A 20,587-nucleotide genomic window follows, 5' to 3' on the forward strand; every position below is an offset into this window, starting at 1 on the left:
ATATGCATAGTGCACACGATACCAGCTTACTTTACCAAAAACCTTCCAAATCCACACCCACGGAAAAATCACCATGCATTCACGGAAACGACATGCCAGCATTGCGGACCGGCCGGCAACCGATGACTAAAAAACACGTCGATCTGGCGTTATCTGGGTGGGGCTCAGTCAAAACATCATATCATTTTTTGTTGCTTTGCTTTTTATTTAAAAACAAATCTACGCCCAAACTGTTCAACCCGTAACTAGAATCTGGGACAAAGGTAACTGGCGGGACACGGTTGAGGGTAGTACTAGTAGTACAGCACAGCATAGCACTGAACTGTACAAACAGGCACCGCCTAGCCTCGCCACGTTTGCATATTTTAGCGTGCCACGTGCATGTCTCATGAACAGAAAAAGTACGGGTCGGAGTCTATCGCGTATAATCCGTATGCTAACTTATCACCTTATGTAAAGACACGGCATTATATTAACGAGGCGATGTTTACCATTCAGTTTGTTTATTTGTTTGTTTATTCGAGGGGGAAGTAAGTAAACATGAAGGTTTCAATTAAGAAACAATGCGTAAACAATAAAAAATAGAACCAGTAAAACTTTTGTTTTAAAATCATGCTACAACCCCATTTTGGCGCAGCTGATATGCGAGCCCCGTTAAAGTCTTATACATACGCGCATATGGAACGGTTTGGTATCTAAGTTTGTAGTCGGTACGGTGTCTACAGACAGTGAAACATTCTCCAAATGTATCAGTCTGAATCGATAACATGATAACATGATTGATAATGTATCGTGGTACATTCAGTAATTCGTCGCGCGTTATGGGAGTCGGGCAATGAGTTGGGTCAAAGTTGATCGGTTTTGTTCCTCGTCAGTCTGGTTTCACTAGTGGTACGACGATCATACGATGACTGAAATATGATTTCATAAATTCACGGGACAGGTATAAAATTCCCAGGCCAGCGAATAGTTCGTGTAACCTGTTTAATGGGCGTGGCAGTAGTGTTGCAACACTAAGCAGGTTTACACTGCGCAAAACATATTTGGGAATATTGCATGAATGCCGAGGATTCTTTTTTGGGACAGTCATCCTTGAATCATTTTTTTTGCGGGGGGGGGGGGGGGGGGCTTAGCCCAAACAATCTTAGCGTGTTGGTCTCCTGAGCTCCCTTCTACTAGAAATGTATAAATGAACTCAAGACAATGAAACAAATGGTAATTAACAATCCTTTTGCAGAATCTTTATTTCTGATTGGTATGTCTTTCGCAACAAATTAAACAAGCTACTTGTAATTTTTTTGTATTGCACAATTTTACCGTAAAAACAAAGGATAAAGTTCACTAAAAAATGAGGCCAGTCAAATTAAACTATAAACATAAAAAATAATCAAAATCTCTGTTAAAATGTGAAAGGTGTGAAAAAAAGGTGTGTTCTGTTACTTGCAGATTTGTGGAGCGCCACAAAATATTACTGGGTGGAGGCTGAAAACATGGCGCCATTGAAGAGAAAAAAAACCATGAAAAACCAAATGCATTACACTGGAGCTGTTACACAAACGTATATATTCAGTACTTTGGTTGGACTCGATCGATCGAGCCTGTCTATGCAATGCAAATCTAACGGGCCAGCTATGTACATGCAGTCTGCACAGCAGGTGTACATGAGTATGGTTAATATATGCAGAAGTCAAATCGCAATTCCAGACACCTAGCTGCGAACTGCATCCCATGCCCAGGGAACTAGGGCCGGGTCGGTCGGGCTGCTGGCGCGGCATGGGTAGGGCTTTAATTTAAAGGGAAAGGTTCTACGAACTCTCTCTTCTTTTTCTCGCCAAACAAAACAATCTGTACTCTGGTGAGCACCGGACCGGGACGGGCAGGTCAAGGTCACACACCTTAATCAAGATACTTGCTATTAAAAAAAGCTGAATTTGTGAAGGCTGGGAAAAGTCATAAAAATTCTTGCCATTCACCTGGCAAGTGTTGCATAGAGAATAAGTAAACAAACTTATGTGTGGAAAATAATACAGGTTGCCCCTGCAATATAATTTTGGAAACTTTTTAACGGTTGGACGGTTTGCAGATAATTTGGTGTCTAGTTTTTGCAGTACATTGTACAGTGTACTTCTACACATACCGTATGTGAGAGGAACATAGTGGTGTGTCTAGTTTTTGCAGTAAAGTGTACATCTACACATAATTATGTGAGAGGCACAATACACTTCAGTTAATGACCATTTCATTTCAATCCATTTCATATTTTTTTTTACTCTAAAATGTAATTTTGCCAGAGTTGAATATACAATTGGGCTCTGCATACTAATTTCCTAACAGTGAACCTGCAGACCAGTGGTGTACTGAGTCAAGGGCCGAGAGGGCGTGCCCCCCTTACAAATTCCCAGTGGCCCCCCCCCCCCAGATGTTCCCCCCATCCGAAATGTGCCGCTTGCCAAGGAACAAAATGTAGTATGAATGAAATGTTAACAAATTGAATGTTTACAAAGTTTGCAGCACTTTGCGGCGGCCTGGAAATTTGGGGGAAATGTTGTTGTTGGGTCTGCCCTTGGTGCCCCTTCATAACATGCTAGGCCCCCCCCCCCATGAAAAAAATCCTGGCTACGCCACTGTTGCAGCCAAATTAGAGCAAAAATTTCACATTTTATATTTGAATACTCTGAAAAAAGAATTAATTCAATGGAAATAAGAGTAAAATCCAGCCCACACGTATTTCATTTAATGAATTTCACTCTAAATCGTCCGGCTCTTAGTTTCAGTCCTTGGGAGCGCATTTTCACTTTGTAAAAAACTGAGCAAATTTTCACTCTTTGGAAATTAAAGAGAGTAGATTTCAAATCAATATTGATATAAACATGAACAAAACATTGACACAGAAATAAAGAAATAGCTTAACAACTTGGAAATTAAAACAAAATAATTTGAAAAGAAAAATATCAACTCTTAAACTTAATCCAAACAAATCAAATGTACTTGGTCCGCACCCATCACTTCTGTGTCTAGGAACCAGTCTAGTCCAAGCCATGTCCATGTAAAACTAAAAAGAACATAAAAGAAAAGAAAAAAAAGGAAAAAAAACACAACAAAAATATTATAGGTAAGAAGGAAACAAATAAAAACACATGATTTCAACTAGGTGGCAATGGATAAATAAAATGGATATGTGTAAAAGTTTCCGTCATTTTATGTTTATTTCAATAATCATAAAACACTCAAAAAATCAGCTGGACATCCGACCTGTGCAAACCAACTTTGACAAACTAATACCAAACCCTATTAGTTATGTAAACATCAAAGGAAAAAGGAACACATTTGGACATTTTTTTTGTATTTTTAAAAAGGTTATCTTTTAAAGGTAATATACAACATTTGCTTTTACTGTAATTTTCAAAAAGGTATGGATTTTGGGGTTAGTATTTCATGGCAAATATTGTAAGACTGACCTGTTTAAAATTTTGTGTTCACAGATGCGGGAAAAACCAAGGAAAAATGATGATCTTGAAGTCTGGTTCCCTGAACCTACTTCAGGTGAAACAGTATTTTATAGACGTCGGGGAATTGTAAGGTCAGGAAACCAGACAAGCTGTCTTGTTCACGGATGTGTCATCGATTGCAAACAAATGTGGACTAACTAAATTTGGTAAATTGGGGCCAATATTTGAAGAAAGTCAGTTTTTTTCCAACGATGGTCAGCCAGCCATCGTTCAAAAATGATACAAAAATTCCTCTTTTCTTGAATGACAGCACACCAGACGCCATGATTTCACAGGTTTATACTTGCGACTATTATTCACTTACAGTCAAGTAAGGTATTTCATAATAAATTGGTAGTTGTGTTTTATGATGTTTGCAAATGTTGCATATATTACCTTTAAATGCCTTCCCTATTGCGAGCACATGTGTCAAAGTAAGAACCAATGGGACATGTGAGGTAGAGGCAAGAGCGCAACCCCTTTAAGTACACGCTGGGAGTTCAATCTCAGGTCAGCATATGCACTTTCCCAGGCAGACTATACTACAAGGGCCGGCCTACATCGCTGCTGCTTGAGAGCAGTGAAGGTTGGGCACACAGCTCAAGTGATATTGCAGCCCAGAGCCACGGTTACAGACTCTGTCTAAGGTTTCCATGAGTCGGCACTCAGGCATGGCATTATAGACTGTCCCCCCTAGCCATGAGAAAAACTGGTGTCTATCTCAAGTGCAGGGAGCTATGAAGGTACGGTCTCCACGGGGTACCATACTGCATATTCGTAGCCCTTTCTGCGCCAGAGTTCAAAAGTGCATCAGACAGGGTACAGCTAGCTTCCAAATCACATTAAAGGATTTTTTTCCAAATTGTAATAATAAATTGTAAGCTATTCATAAGATGGAATTTGCGCCAGGGTATTGCAAAAAATTCACCCAAAAACTTCGAACTCGGGTGGGACTCGAATCTATGACATAGCTCCTGCTTACTAGTGCAGTTTTACTATTTTTTTTCTCACAATCACAAGGGCAAAAACCCAATGGAACCTGGATATTTCCAACCAATTTCATTGCATGGCAATGTGAACAAAATAAAAGGCTATACACTGAATTGTATCTTGAAGAGGTTGCTTCAGAAATTAGTCCAAAAATGGAGCAAAAACATTCCAACAATCAACAAGATATCACACACGGGATGAGGTTGACTTTTTCTCTTCCATTTTTGTTCTACAAAGTAGTAGATAAAGATACATACAGCTGTGACAGAGTGACTTTACATGCAAGTCACTGGGCAAAAAAAAACTGGAACGCTTTGTGTTTCACTGCTTCAATGGCAACAAAAACACTTCTGACCCGAGTATAGAAACAGCTGAAATAATTGGAATTCATTTGACCCTTTGCAATTTGGAACCCAGAAGTACTACGGGTGCAACTTCAAAATGCTTGCTTTATTTGGACGTTGGACAACAATGAAATGCAAAATGTGTATCTTTAACAGAGAACAAAAACATATGGTCAAAATATCTGACCTTATTTGGCCCCTACCCATGCACTATAGAGACAAAAGGCTACACAAAATGCCACTCTCTGGGTTGATGTACACACTGCCAGGGGGTAGGACAGCCCGGGTATGTAGGGCATTCTAATAAGGCCAGAACCGGTGGGGTTAGTGCTATTAATAACACAGGGTAAATATACAGCCATGCATGCTTGTATGCTGGTGATGGAAAACTGGAAAGGTCACGCTGGGTCATGTCTGAAGTTTCTGTTTTGGTCTGAGTTCTTTGTCTCTGGACAAAGACTTGGAAATTGAAGCAGCTGTGACTCTTGAGTGTAAGGTGACAGGCACTTGATTATGATCAATAACACTGTATAATTAAATGCTTGTGATATGAAAAACAGTATATTCATTATGTCATATTGTTTAAGACTTTAAAAGTTGCATACACCTAAATGCTCTTTATACTAGTTGATGAATGAAGATCTTTCAGAAATGTAAGAATTTGATATGAAATTCTTCATCAGCATGGCATTTTCGGAATGTCCGTATTGAGATATATCTGTGGTCCTGACTCCTCTTCAACAATGCAGTTTGACAAAGAATATTATTGGCTTGATTGTCTGGAGATCGCACAATTTGTTACGTCTTGGAATGTATACATGCATGTACAGTGTAACTTGTCTATGGTCAATCCCTCACAAACTTGTTTACACATTAGTGACTTTACACAGAGACTGAATTTACTAGTGATCAACATATGGAACATTTTATAGACTTTTCAGGCCTACAGTGTAGGTACATTTAGCTCAAAATTATTGTATTTTTCTCAAACAAAGTACTTCTATGAGGCCAAGATGGTGCAGAAAAGTATTTTATAATCTTGAAGACAGGGTTATTACTTATAAAGTCACACCTTCATTCAGGCTTGCAAGATTTCACGAACCATTTGTTATAAAATGTAGGCCGGTTCATTCAATAACTGGACAACTCTCATTGGACCGGTATCCTTGAAGAGAAACATTACTGTAAAGTCGCCGTGCTTTTGTGGCCAAAAATCTTTCTGCATTGTGTTGCACTACAATATACGATTGTTGTTTGCCCTATTACTTTTGTTCAGAAGGCTGGGAGCAAACCTGTCATTGAGTTAACTTTAAAAAGTTTCCAATATGGCAAGGACATATGCCCACACTGACACAGCCTCAACACAGCCCAGAGCAACAATGAACAACTGCACAAAATGTCTAACCCGACACAGAAAGATCTGGGTAGGGACGAAATAACAGGCCTTTATATGGACCCGACTTGTTCTCCAAAGTTTGTCTGATGACCCCGACCCCTTTACAGACCAGGGCACAAGCACTTGCCATGCCTACTTTTTAAGTGCTAATAAAAGCACATGGTTATGAGCCTCCGTCTATTTCAGGGAGACCGTACCCAATACCCAGCTGAGTTTTGCTTAAAAAAAAAGCCACATATACTGGAAAGAAAACCCCAAACAAGGAAGAAAAATGAAGTTGTTAGAGGACTTTAACCCCCCGCTCCCTGCGCTTTTGTTTTCTAGGAAAACTTCCTGGATCCTCAAAAATTCTCCACTTTGCAGGAAGCAGGAAACCAACGTCAGATTCTTTGTTCTTCCTTCCTGTAACAAGCCCTGCATAAAGTAATAGTGATTGGGCTAGATAACGGTTTTTTTTACGGTCCTGTAAAATCCTCCCAAACTTCCTGATGGACTTTGAGGATCTGAATGGGCTGGGTTAATACAAAACATGCCTTGGATAAATCTTTAAAAGTCTTAGCCAGACCAAGAGGCTTATCTCAACCACAAGGGATAATCTTGCAAAATCAGCTCTCGAATTAAATGCATTAATAATCCGAAATATAGGCCTACAAATCTTTGTCATTTTTTAAAAATCAGTTTACAGCGTTACTTCCACTTTGTGACCAAAGAAAAGTTTGATGTTCAACAAATAACTTACATGTCATTAGACAAGGATAAGGAAAATAAATGGTGGCTCAATCCCATTCAGAGGCGCTCTTACGTATTGACTGACACTACCTGTACAAATGTGTACGGGTTCGGGTGTTTTCGTATTATAAGTTAATTTCCACTCTGTCAAGTTTGATAGGGTTGGGTTAGGAAATCAATTGTAAGTTTTGGGGACCAATATCGTTTGTTGATCCTTGGGTGTGAAGGATTGTTTGGACATTAGGAAATGTATTCATTTCCTTTGGGGTGAGCAGTTATGATCATCTACTGGTTTACTCCCAATCACGCCCAATGGTCAAAACATCGAACTATATGGACTACCCCGGCCAAGTAACTTCTACTTTCCTCAAGTTTCTGTGTTTTGGATATCCTTTTCATTCAGGGATCTGTGAAAGACTGGAAGCTTATTCAACTGACTGAATACATGTACATTCTTTTTTTCAAGATTTAAGCATTTGCTTTGCCACCATGCAGTTTGATTCTTATCTTTATAGCAACAGCCATAATACATACGGTATCGCTGACCGTCAATGTGTTTACAACAACTAAGGGAAAAAGGACATAACGTAAGAAAATAGGTAAAAACAATGTTAGCCAGTATCACAGGGGAAAAACCCCAGAACCTACGAACCGAATGGAGTGAATACTGATCATTGTTATTGCCCAACACAGAATGCAGGTTGCATCTCAAAACATGAAATTAAGACATCGGACATTTTATGACTTGTATAATATATTTGTACAAACAAAAACAGATGTTCTCAGTCACATTGTGTAAATCAGTGCATTCAATGTTGTGAAGAAATTTGACACACTGCACGCGATAACCGAAATGGATTGTGCAAGACCAGTTTTTTCCCCGGGCTGACTTTGTGTCTGATTTCACCCTTTGGAAGTTCTGAGCATGCAGATCTGCAACACCGTACAGTACTATAATGCAGGCCAAGTTTGTTATGAAAGTTTGGTGACTCAGTTGTTCGTTATCTGGCACTTGAGTGTCACATGCCCAACAGCTGATTTGCTATTGTGTGCTGGTGCTTTATATAACAGGAATTCGCCAGGGGGAACAATGGTATTGATACAATAGGTCCATATCTGCCTGTCACACACAAGCTCGGATCTGTGTGGTGACCTTGCACTTGGGCCAAAGTGAAGTGTGTGTTTATTTCATCACACAGGTCTGAACTGTACTAGGGCCTTTCACAGGAACCAAAATCTCTGTGATATTAGACCCGGGTCCAACACAGCAATTTCGGGAACCCTTTTTCACACTTAATAGCAAAAATCCAACAGGGCTTCCACAAAGACCAGCGCTCGACACCGGTAAAATCCAACCCTGGTCAGGGCCACGGTTGGCAGGCTCTACCAGGGTAGAAAATCAAAACTCTACAGCTGACCTGTCTAAAAAATGATGTTAAGTGTGGACAGTAACCCTTTATCTACCACCCATGTTCCATGGGCTGAATGGGCTGCCAGGCGGAGGGTGTGTGTGTGTGGGGGGGGGGGGGGGGCACCTCATGCAAAAAGGGCTCTCTCATGTAAAATGGCCATACTTGACAAAATTTCCGGGGTGGGGGAGGGGGGTGCACCTCCTCCGCACCCCTGGTTCCACCACTGATGGGACCCAGTTACGCTCAGAGCGCACCCGTGTTGATTTCAACAGAGGTAGGGTTGTGTAAAAAGGCTCCGGTAGTGATTGTCGAAATAGGTCAAAAGTGCAAATACTGGGTTTGACTGCGCGGATGATGCATCATTTTCCCGGGGAAAATGGCGTAATCTCTTGATACAATCTTGTTGATGGTTTGTTTGTAAATGTAATCAACCCATATTGCTTGGGTGGTCCAAACTGGCGAGAATTAGGAAACGGTCCGTCTACATTTCATGCAAATTGCAATGATGCAATGGATGTCAACGAAGTATTACAGAGCTCTTTCTTAAACTGTAAGGGATATCTTTGTCAGTACAATGTCAAGTTCCTGATGTTCGTAAATTTGTTATCAATTACTTTTATTATCCATATTCAATTGACGCTTTGTAGGTTTACCTTATTTTTGCTGGATCCAGCTGGGTGAGGGCCAGTCCAGTGTCCTCTTTGCCCCGATCTCGCTGACTGACTAATGACTATCACTCATGAGCTGGGCAGTGCTTTTGTATAGGATTACCCTGTGACGCCAATGAATGGGCTAAATCTGGCCCATTGTGTAGACCAGATGCATGAAAAGACTTCCAGATGTGCTGAATCAATTGAATAGAATTGTGTGCACTCTGCGACCAGCTTTTCTAGGCTTGCCTCGTCTTGTTTTGGGTTCGTCTGATTTTAATAGCCAAGAACTGAACCTGGATTGGGTTTTCAGTCCCTACCTGATTCCATGGGTTTTCCTTGGAATATTCTTTAGGGGTTTTCCTCCCACCTCTAAACTGTAACTCTCCTCATTGTCTTCCCTCTACAGGTTTCTTCCGGCTTTGAGCTACAGTGCCTGGGTCGCTTTTGAGGACAACTTTGGTTTCGTTACCAGAAAGAAACAAAATACAGAAATGAAAAATAACAATGGATTAACCATGGTGTTTTTTGGGCCCTAGGCTCAAACCGCTCTATTTCAGTAGCATGGGGAAATTTTACAAGTGACTAAGCATTTGCCACATTTCAACTTTAACCAGAGTGCCTTCAGTGGAGCCCGTTTAGGGTCCACAAATTAATCCCAATAGAAGTAGCACGCTATGGAAGTGCACTTTGAACTAGAAATGTCAATACAGTAAGCATAGTTATAAGATCAATTCAGCTTCAAACTATAAATAAATACACCAGCTTACTTTATATAACTTTAAAGTACGTATCAAATTTAAATCCCCAGATTTCATTCTATTCATGGGACACCAGATAACAGAGGTAGCTTATTTCTAGACATTTATCTGAAAATAGATCTAAAGTAATGTGATAATAAAAATTGTGGCCAGCGAGTTAAAACTGTGGTCAGTGCGTTTAAAATTAAAATTCAGTAGAGCCTTTTCTATTATAAAAAAAAGGCTCTACACAGGAAAGACAGGGAATGTCCCTGTTTTTTTTCTCCAAAAGTTTTTTTTGCGGGATTTTCATCCCATGCTTTACAGGTACTGGTATAAACTTGTATGGCTTTCCATTGTGTAAATATTTCCTAAGTATTAGGCAACTGTGTGTAGTCTGTTCATGCACATTTTCCTTGTGACTTTTACTTTGCTTAACGTTATTTGATAATGTGGAATTTATACAGTGCCCCAATGGAAACCAGTTTTGGTCATACGTACCCTAGGTAAAAAATTTCTATAAATAAATAAATACACAAAATAAACTGACATTTCTCAATAAATCATCTAGACAGCGAACACACCAAATTCATAATTGGAAATTGAATTTCAACAATCCTTTTCCATGCCCTAGTCTCCAGAGAACAAAAATCCATAGTATTCCCGCTATTCATAACGGGGTTCATTGAAGTGTCAGGCAGTGCCTTATATGGTGAGTCCATTGACATGACAGAGGCATGTTGGACAGAGCCACATCTCTGCTACCCTACAGTGATACTGGTACTTAGGGCAAGGGAGGGTATGCCAGTAATACTCTACCGCATGCATAACTCAATGGATACAGAATGCGCAAGGCCTTGAGCGCTATCGCTGACTACATCAAGTATACTTTGAGTAAAATGTAAACAGAATTTATGTGCATTTTGGATTCGTAATTGTGCATTCAGAATTCTAATTCACAACTGTGCACTGTGCATATTTGTCTTGAGTACATGTACAGGACTGACCAGCACTTTTGCAATGCTCTCCGTTGTATTCCAAAGGCTGTGGTCACAAATTATGCATTTTATGGCCGTTGACGATATTTGTCTTCACAAAAATTCTCTGTCAAATTTTCTGCTATAAATGCATTCAATTGTGGATTTGTGAAGTTATTTAGCACACTGCATTTTAAGCTTAAAAATGTATAAAATATGTGCAAGTTCGTTAAGTCAGCTTTTGTGTCTGATTTCTAAGCTTGTTTGCAGTCAGGATGAAGGAGGGAAAATGTCAATTTCTTAATTGCTTCCTTGGGAGCATTAAATGGATAAAAAATACTGCAACGCAGCGGCAAAATTCCAGCGTCACAGACATTACAAATCAGACATATTTGGGTATTTTATAAGAACTCAGTGAATACACTTGAAAATGTATTTTTCAAATCTGACATACCCGTCATCTAGTAATGGGGGATTACAGACTAGGCGTTTTGGATCATTTCTCTGAATCATATCATGGTTAACTGACTCTGTCACAGACATTATATTAGAATGTCCATAACGCTAGAATTGGCTGTCCCCGCCCCGTTCTTGCACCCCCACACTTGCCACTCTGTGTTGAAAATGGAAGCAAAATACTCATTTGTCTTAAACAGGCATGCATGTACAATGTATGTTCTACTGAAATAAAAAATACTTTGACAATGTAACTTAAGCTTGTTTTCCTCTCTTTGCATGTACCAAATTGAACCCTTGTTTTTTGAAATAGGGTTTCATTTCTGAGCCACAGCATTTTCACTCTGCCTAGTTTTAACCATCATTATCCCCTACACAGATCTCATTAGCTCATCTCATCCGGAAGAACAAATTCAGTAATAGTCTCCATTGGGCATTTTTTTTTGCAGACCAAGTTAGAGAAAAAAAAAACCAATGGGATGATAAAACACAAAACCATAGGAGCCAGAAGGATACAATAATCAACACATGAGGCACTCCGTCAGAGGAAATTACTACTTCTATATCAGACCGGGACCAGACTAGTTGTCTAGGTATGAGTCAGTGTGGAAACCACAACCATTTCAAATATTCCAAGAGCAAAGCCTATTTTTGCAAGTTAAAAGCACTCAACAGCCCCCATCCCCCCACAACATGCAGTCTCCTGTACATGAACTACCCGCACTTCAGAAAATATGTTTACAAGTGGCACATTGAACTTATCACTGGTGGGAGCCGGAGGTCACAAGCCTGTGAGATGTTTTCTTAGCAACTGTTAAAAGTTTGGTTTTTTTTGCCCTTAGGGGGAAAAAAATTGCTAGGAATGACACATCAAGCCTTCTTAACTTTTTCATCACCTAAAAGGGGGATTTGAGTCAACAAGGACAAGAAGTCAATGGTGGCCAAATACAGAGAGATATTTTATCCCGTTTGTTGATTATTGGAATATGTTAGGAATGGCTACATCTAAGAGGATTGCAAGCAATCAGCAAAAGGCACGCGAACAGGATAGCAAAGAAATGGCGGGCACGCAGTACTGCAATAGACTCATTCTTGTGTTTCAGGGTTTGAAGATGCTGTTTTCTAGTTTCACCTAAAAAAGATAGATTTGCTCTTTCAATTGCTATTTTCCTAGCAATATAATTAAGTTAGTCACTTTTGAATGAGACATCGGACGGAAAAAATCTACCGACGTTTCGTTATTGAATCATTCCTTGCAAAATTTGAATTATTGGCTGCCAGACAATACTTTGGCTCTAGTCGCAGGGCGGGTTCATTTGTGCGCAAAATGAAAAAAAAAAATTGCATATAGGGTTGCAGATGCCCATTATCGGAAAAAATGGATTTTTTTTTCGTGAGAGCAACACATGTAAAATAAAAATTTGTCTGTTATCCACACTAGGATTAGGAATTTGCGTTTCACACAGAAACAAAGAGGCTACTTACTTGGTCTTGTATTTCTTGGTCTTGTCAGGGTTCTCCTTGGATCATCTTTTTTTGATTTCACTTCTGTATGTCTGTATTCAGGGGAAAACAAATAACACAACCGCTTAAATAAAACATGCTTAGTAGCAGTGATTTTCCCACTTTTGCCATGAAGAAAGAACAGTTCTTCAAGAGGTACTGTAATAGACAAGAAGTAGTTGAATTAAAAAAAAAAAACACCAAAAAACAGAAAAAGCCACAAACGCTTGAATAAAATGTGTTACGCAGCACAGAGTTTCTTAAATGTACACGTACTTCTACCATTAACCCTTACCCTACTAGACCCTCCAACGCATGCCAATATATGCCTCAAGAAAATCTCCTATGTTTTTTGCATGGCCCTCCAATATCTGCCATGTCATTTCAAGGGTAACTGGACAGGCACTCCAATACATGCCACAGAGAACAATGAGAGTCCTCTGATAACAAAGTGAGTGCCCCCAGCTGGTCAGTATCAGGCACCCTCCAGGGCCTCCAACTCCTGCCAATTGGAGCCTTCACTGTTAAGACAAACTATCTGCCAATAAACTGCAGCTGGAGGGCATTGGCATAACCAACTGACATGCAGTAAACTACCCTCAGAGAGTAAGGGTTAAGAAAGCAAACTTCTTCAAGATCCAACTCCAAGAAGCAGTTGAATTTTCTTCAGACAGAATCTTAAGTTCTTTGCCCGTTACTTGTAAATAACATGGCACATATTAACCCCAAGTTCTATGAATCCATCAACCCATGGTTAACCTTGGAAGCCAGATATGACATTTGGTAGGGCCTACTGGTAGAGTTTCAATTTTCAAGTAGTACCAAGGTAGGTAACTGCAAAGTTCTTATTCCTTTTTTCCTTTTTTTGAGGGGAGGAAGTGTGTGGGTGAGTATCATAAGCACCAGCAATTGTGGACCTAGGACAAAAGGGTTACAAACAATACTGTATGTCCATGATTGACCGATAGTCCACGATTGAAATTCGTGCACAATACCAATGAGAGCTGTTGCTAAAAAGTTTGAGTACCAGCAAAGGAATGAGGATTAGGGACAACAGGGGGTCCACGATTGACGGGGTGTTTACGCAGATGCGTGTGTGTGTTGGGGGGGTTCGGATATAGGATGGTGTCGCTGGTTAATGCAAAATTACATTGAAGAAAACAGCACGGGGGTATTTGTAGCTTTGTGTTGCAATGCGCACTAAATGCCACACGCATTCTTGCTTATCAGCCCAATACCAGTATTCGCACATGGGGACAACCCGAATTACCAGGAATCGCTGATAACACATGTGTAACACTTAACAGTTATATTCCAACAATTTCTTTAATCCTGGTTTTGATCCAGAGTACATGCCCTATAGTCTAGCACTTTCTCAACCATTGTGAAGGGCACTTAAGGCCAATTAGCTGCCCCCCCACAGGGAGCCAGTGATTTATGTCTGGACATGATTGCCAGACTAGGTCACTTCGGGACAATAACAACCACATCCTTGTGATAACCTTGCTCGCTCTATGGAGGGAAACACACACAGGCGCTACTGTCACGAGTTTCGGACAGAAAATTACTTGTTTTGAGAACAAAGCTCAATTCTTCTTTCTTTGATGACTGAATCTCTAAAGAATTACTACATCTAGAGCTTTATTGTACTGGTAGTATCTTTCAAATCACAGGATGTTTCGAATAAACAGGTCATCACAGGCATTGTGGACTTATCATGTTGATCAAAATTTTGTGGAAAACAAGATTTTTGAAAGTCAACAAAAATACAAAGATAGTGTCAAACTATATCCCTACATTCAGTGTAAATTCTGTCAAAAACACATCAACAATTATTATACACAACAAAATACAATGCACAAATTCTTATTAGGTTGGAATGTGCGGGAACTCTTCCAGTTCTCACAACTTGGTCCAAGTTTTAGAAATCTTCCTCCCCCCCAAACCGTACCCCATCTCTCCCCCCCCCCCAAACTTCCCACAATGTAGTCCCAACCTGGGCTAAGAAATCAGCATCCAGCAACTAACCTTGTTGTGGTTCTTCTCAAGAGTCAAGATCAAAACCGCTGAAATTTAAAACCAAAACACGAGGAGTGCATGGTCTGAAAGCATTGTTGACATATTTGACCGTTGGAATGTTGGCAAATTGTCAAGTTGTGTGCAGAGGGCAAAATGTGGGAAAGGCGCAGTTCCAAAAAAACTGCTGGGCCAACACAGATGCAAGGGTCCAAGACCAATGCCAAGTCCAGAAGTTCCACGGAAGTTCCCATTATATGCAAATAAACAGACAAGGACTTGTTTCAGATAGAGAGGGGCATCAGCTGTTTACTGGGAAAGTCTCCAAATTGGACTTTATTGTATTGAAATGAGGTCGTACATGTACCGTACATTGTGTATTTTCCTGTGCTGATTTGTACATCATTGGTAGTCTCGTATGTTCCATTAGCGGGGGTGACCTCATGAGACACTCTCAACAAGATGAACGAAATCCAGTCTTGGGAAATGTACATGTATTCAACTTCGCTAATGCACAGGTGCGAGGTGTGCTTGTAAATTGCCCGGGTAGCACTGCCAAAGTTCCCAAGACTGACTTATTTGATCCATTGACTTGACCACTTCTGCTGCAGAGGCATTACAAAACTTGTCAGGGTACCAGACGTAATATAGGGGAATAAACTTGAAATCCAGACATTGGACCATGACTAGTTATTCACCTCAGTTGCTACACATGTATCCATGATTTATTGAGGTAGGCCTACTGGAGGAGGGGCAGGGTTTTGAAAATATGGGGGGGGGGAGGGGGAAGAAGATGAGAGAAAGGGTGTGCTTAGATTCCTCCGTCCCTGCCAGATGGTTCAACAATTCACCAGGAGGTTTCGGAAGATATTGCAGCCAAGCCACTGGCACATTTATATTCATGAGCATGATGCCTATTGAAATTCAAAGTACGGTACCTGTACCGGTACATGTATTAAACAATGTGTATCTAAACAGTAGTTATTTTTTAAGGATTCAGCACCAGTCTTAACAAAATGTCAATGATGTTAGGGTTCCCTTACGAAAGAATGATTAAATCCAGCTTACATGGAAAGGCTGTTTACTGTTTACTAGGAAAGTCTCCAAATTGGACTTGTATTAGGGTTCACAATAACAAAAGAAATCCAGCTTGCATTGAAAGGGATTTATGTTAAATTATTTAAGATACCGGCAAGGTAATCTTAGGTTTGGTGATTCAGAAGAACATCTGGCCTTTGCTGACCCAGACTTGTTTCCTTCAGTCTTAACATAGGGAAAGGAATTACACAAGACCCCTGATTCTTAAATACCCTAAATGGTTTTAATAAGTCTTTGAAAATTTACCTCAGACTGACTGACCCCTATCCGCAGAGGGTCTGTGAGAGCTGTGGACCAAGTGCACAACTGAGAGACGTGCCTCGGTCATCAGTTTAAGGTTGTGCGAGTAATGGCCTTGGCTGACCCACAGAGTCACTTCCTTCCATCTTAATGACATAAGACCCCTGATTCTTTAAATACCCCAAATGGTTCATGTACTGAAATTAGTCTTTGAAAATTAACATGTACCTCAAACTGGCCCTAGTGTGCAGAGGGTCCTGAGCTGACCAAGTGATCTGCCAGTACCTCGGTCATAAGTTTAAGGTTGTGTGAGTTATGTAAGTTTGCCCCAGGCATGGGGGGGGGGGTGGATTTGGCTTTGAGGTCACGGTTTGTGATGAAGGGGGATATGTGTCATTCCCAAGGGTGCGTCTAGTCATCACAGTCTGTTACTAACTAAAGCATCGGTTGGGGGGCAATAGTGGCCATATATGTGCATGTAGGCTATCTTGATGGGGTCACAGACAGGGGAAAGCCTTGCTTAAAAATGCTTATTGAAGAAGGCGAAGGATTCCCATGAGCCTGGTTCAAAGTCACAAGGGGATCTGTGGCTATTTTTAAGTTGGCCGTGACTCTCTCGTCACTGTGGATGTGTGCTTTTGGAGGATGATACTTTTTGACTGCAAGTATGAGAGTTCTGTGGATTTTGTTTTGGCTGAGAGTTCTCAATAGGTATGTTTTTTTTGTAAGTGCAATGTATGGCTGGAGGTACGAAATGGTTTTAATTTAATTTCTAGTGAAATATTCTCAAAGCTACTGGTATTTATAACCATACATCCCTTATGTTTATTTTTTTACCCTCCTTTTGTTTGATCAGTCACAGACAGTCAAAAATTAAATCCTGTTCCCCTGCCATGCCTTTTACACAGGCTAGTCACCAACAGTCAGATTATATTTCTTGTAGGCACTGTGACAGTCAAGTTCCATCAACAGACAAAAGCAGGTCACTGGCCTAGGCACAGCTGACTTATCAATCTCCTACAGTCAAAACATAGCTACATTAGGTTTCATGACCATCACAGCCAGTCAATCCTGCTTTATGAAGGCAGGGAGCACTCAACTGTTACAAACAGTCACTTGATTTATTTCGACTGCTGGGCTGGCCTTGTTGAAATAGCCAGCTAGAGAGGGAGGGTTGTGAAATAATAGTTGAAGGGACCGGAGAAGATCATTGCAAGAAAACTGCATCAACATACAAAATACTAGCAAAATTTGATGTCAAAAATGCAGTGACAACCAAAAAACAACGTAGAATAGAAAGAAATAATGCCAACTTTGTCTTGCAAAGCACCAAATGCCTCGCGGGGAAACCCAAACTACCAAAACAATCCATAAACACGACGAGGCACATTTAGTGATTGAGTATCGTGACATTTCTAACATTTCTTGTCAAAATAAAAATATCAAATTTCGGACAAGCATGAACGATGTTTAATATTACGGACCCGTCTTCTGATCAACAAGTACCGGTACTCTTAGACATGAAATACGGCAGCCTCACATATGACGTACTTGTTCGTGCACGTGTGTGAGATTGCATAAGTGCATCTTGGCTGGTGCTACGGGATCCGATTACAACTTTGGCCGATGTTAACGTCATTTCAACTCGCAACTTCAAAAGGTGACTGTCTCCAATTGAATTAATACAAGACCCAAACTGCATGTCAATAACGCTGAAGTGTTGGCATCCTGAAACATAATGACGACCTGTTTGGCAACAACGGTTTATGTTTTCCCCAGTTTTTTTTCCTCCCAATCTATGGTAAAATGATATTAGGAACGGTGCTGGGAACCTTTTGACATATGGGGAAAATGTGTTTTGCACAACCATTTGTATTGATGGAGAGGTTGCATAATGTCCGGCTGACTTTTTCCAACTGTTTGTCAACAAGTTGTTTGGATTCATTGCGACACACCTGACTCTTATGAAATGCAAAATTTTAAACTTGCAGGCTAGCATCGCTCAGAATTTATTGATTGCAGTTTTACATATTTATCAGCGATGAGGCTTCGCCTCGCTCCCTACTGTGGGGGATGCAGCTTCATGTACTATTAACCCACCAGCCATGAAATGACCCTATATTGCAATATGTTGCAGATTGAGCAATTATTTTGTAGAGTCTTAAAAAAATGCATGTATACCGCATAATTATCTGATATACATGTACATGTATGCGCATGTGTACAGAGTCTGCCTAAAAAGTGCAACATTCAGAAATCCAATAATTTAAACTGTTAAATGTTTTTCTTCAAATCAATGAAATTCTATATTACATAAAAGCCTAATTAATTCTCAATCCACTCCTTTCTACCCCATTCCATTTGGGTCCCTAGATCAGAAATACTATCAATTAAGTGATAGGGTGTACATTTTACTTGGGCCACTCTCACCTGGACACGCTGAATCTGGGTTTTAAAGCATTGAATAGGCATTGAAGTTGGTGACATCACATGTGAGAGTGGCCCACGAAGAGTGTACACCTTTTCACTTAATTGATTGTATTTCTGGATCTAGGGACCAAAAGGGAATGGGAGGCAAAAGGGAGTGGATTGAGAAATAGACAGGCTTTAATGTAATAATTTCATTGAAGAAAAAAATATTAACAGTGTTAATTATTTCTGAATATTGCACTTTTTTTGGCAAACTTTGTATGAACATGTACTGTGCATACAGCTTTATCAATACAAATGTTGACTTCTTATGATTCTACTGGTATAACAACAGTTTAACTACAGCGTATAACAATCTTTGGCTTTGGTTCAGATAATCCTCAACTGCAGACAACCATAAACATGTACCATGTCTTATGTAAGGAGTATGCTGTTTGACACTTGAAAACACATACCGGTACAGTGTATGTACAATAACTGGATTTGGTTCAGATAATGCTTAACTGCAGACAACCATAAACATGTACCATGTCTTATATTGATACGTAAGGACTACGCTATTTGACACTTGAAAACATCTGCCTTTATTGAATGTACATGTATCTGTAACCATAGCAACATTTCTTTTCCCTACACAAAAGCAGGGTAGAAGCGTGCCGAAGAACAGTTGATTCACTGATGGTGTCCACTGATAAACACCAAACAAATAATAAATAAAAATGTTTATCCTTCTTGTTCTCTACAAAACAAGATGAGTCGACGAGATTGATCATACCGGTACAGTGATGATATCATCAGGAGTTGCACAACTTGTTTTGAAGACGGCACAGTGAAAACAGTGACAAAACAAGATACTGGCCTTGTGAATCAGCTTGACTCACGTGGCCGGCACAAATGTCATTAGAGTTCATCAAGCGTACAGCATCTGTACACGCAAAACATCGAGATGATACGGCTTGGATCCTCAGCATCTCCACTGTGCGATGATTCAGTTCAAACCCAAAAGGTTAAGTGGCTTAATCTGCTCCGACTCCCGAGATGCGAGGACACGCTCGGGGAGAATATAAAACAGCAAAATAGAGATGCAGGTTTGAAGGAGGTCAGTTGAGTGGGAGGCATCATAGGGGAGTGGGTATATTGGTGAAGAAGATGATGGTGTGGTATGGGTGATGAAGAGGTGGTATGTGGGATGTTGGATTGGGGGGTAAACTTGATTAGGGAGAAGTGGTTTTGTGAGGGGGATAAAATGAAACTAGTATGAGAAGGTGAGATCAGGAAGCTTGTTGATTGGTCAATAAGTCTTGGGATGAGATTCCTTGAGTAAAAGAAGAAATTGAGAAGGAGGGGATGACGAGTCCTAGAGGTGGTGTGTGGGATGCTGGATGAAGGGAAACACTTGATTATTTACAGGGGAAGTTGTCTTGTGCTGGTGTTAAAATGAAATTGCTGGAGGTGAGAACAGGGCAGTGTGTACATCAATCTTGAGCTGAGAGTCTTTGAGTTACAGAATAAATAAATTGAGATCTACATTTTGTATGAGATGACAAGTGGAGAAGATGGTGTGTGGGATGCTGGACTAAGGGGGAGGGGTGGGGGTGGACTTGATTATGAAGAAGAGGTTTGCTGCAGGTGAGAAGATGATACTAACCTGAGGAGGTGAGGCAAGGGCAGTTGGTAAATTTACCTCTCGAAATGAGAGTCTTTGAGCAAAGAAAAAAACCTGAGATGAAATGAAAGGGGTGGAGGTGGTGTGTGGGATGCTGGGCCGGGGGGAAACAGATACTAGATCAAGGAGAAGTTGTGTTGTTCGTGGGATAAAATGAAAATAGTGTGACAAGGTGGTTGGTACATGTCCCAAAGTCTGAAACTTAGTCTTTGATTAAAGAAGAACATGAGATCTAGGGGAATAGAAGTGGAGAAGGCGGTGAGTGAGGTGCTGGGCTGGGGAAAAGGGAAGAGTGATATTTTGCAGGGGGATAAAACAGAGGTGAGATCCCAGCAGTGAAGGAGCAAAAACTTGATGAAACGATAGTCTTTGAGTAAAGGCATGAATTACGGACTATGAGAAAGGTTGCAGAGGTGGTTGTGGGATGCTGGATTGTGGGGGGGGGGGGGGGG

General features: G+C 40.5%; 1 long non-coding RNA gene across 1 annotated transcript; it reads right to left on the reverse strand.

Moving 5' to 3' along the window:
• Window positions 1-1,211: 1,211 nt before the first annotated feature.
• Window positions 1,212-12,744, reverse strand: LOC119726460. The gene is made up of 2 exons (XR_005270828.1): window positions 12,668-12,744; window positions 1,212-3,052 (listed from the first exon to the last, which is right to left on the reverse strand). It is a non-coding gene; the product is annotated as an uncharacterized LOC119726460 (long non-coding RNA).
• Between the last annotated feature and the right edge of the window lie 7,843 nt (window positions 12,745-20,587).

This window comes from Patiria miniata, unplaced genomic scaffold (genome assembly GCF_015706575.1).
Source record: "Patiria miniata isolate m_02_andy unplaced genomic scaffold, ASM1570657v1 HiC_scaffold_2, whole genome shotgun sequence".
In the NCBI taxonomy this organism is placed as follows: Eukaryota; Metazoa; Echinodermata; class Asteroidea; order Valvatida; family Asterinidae; genus Patiria; species Patiria miniata.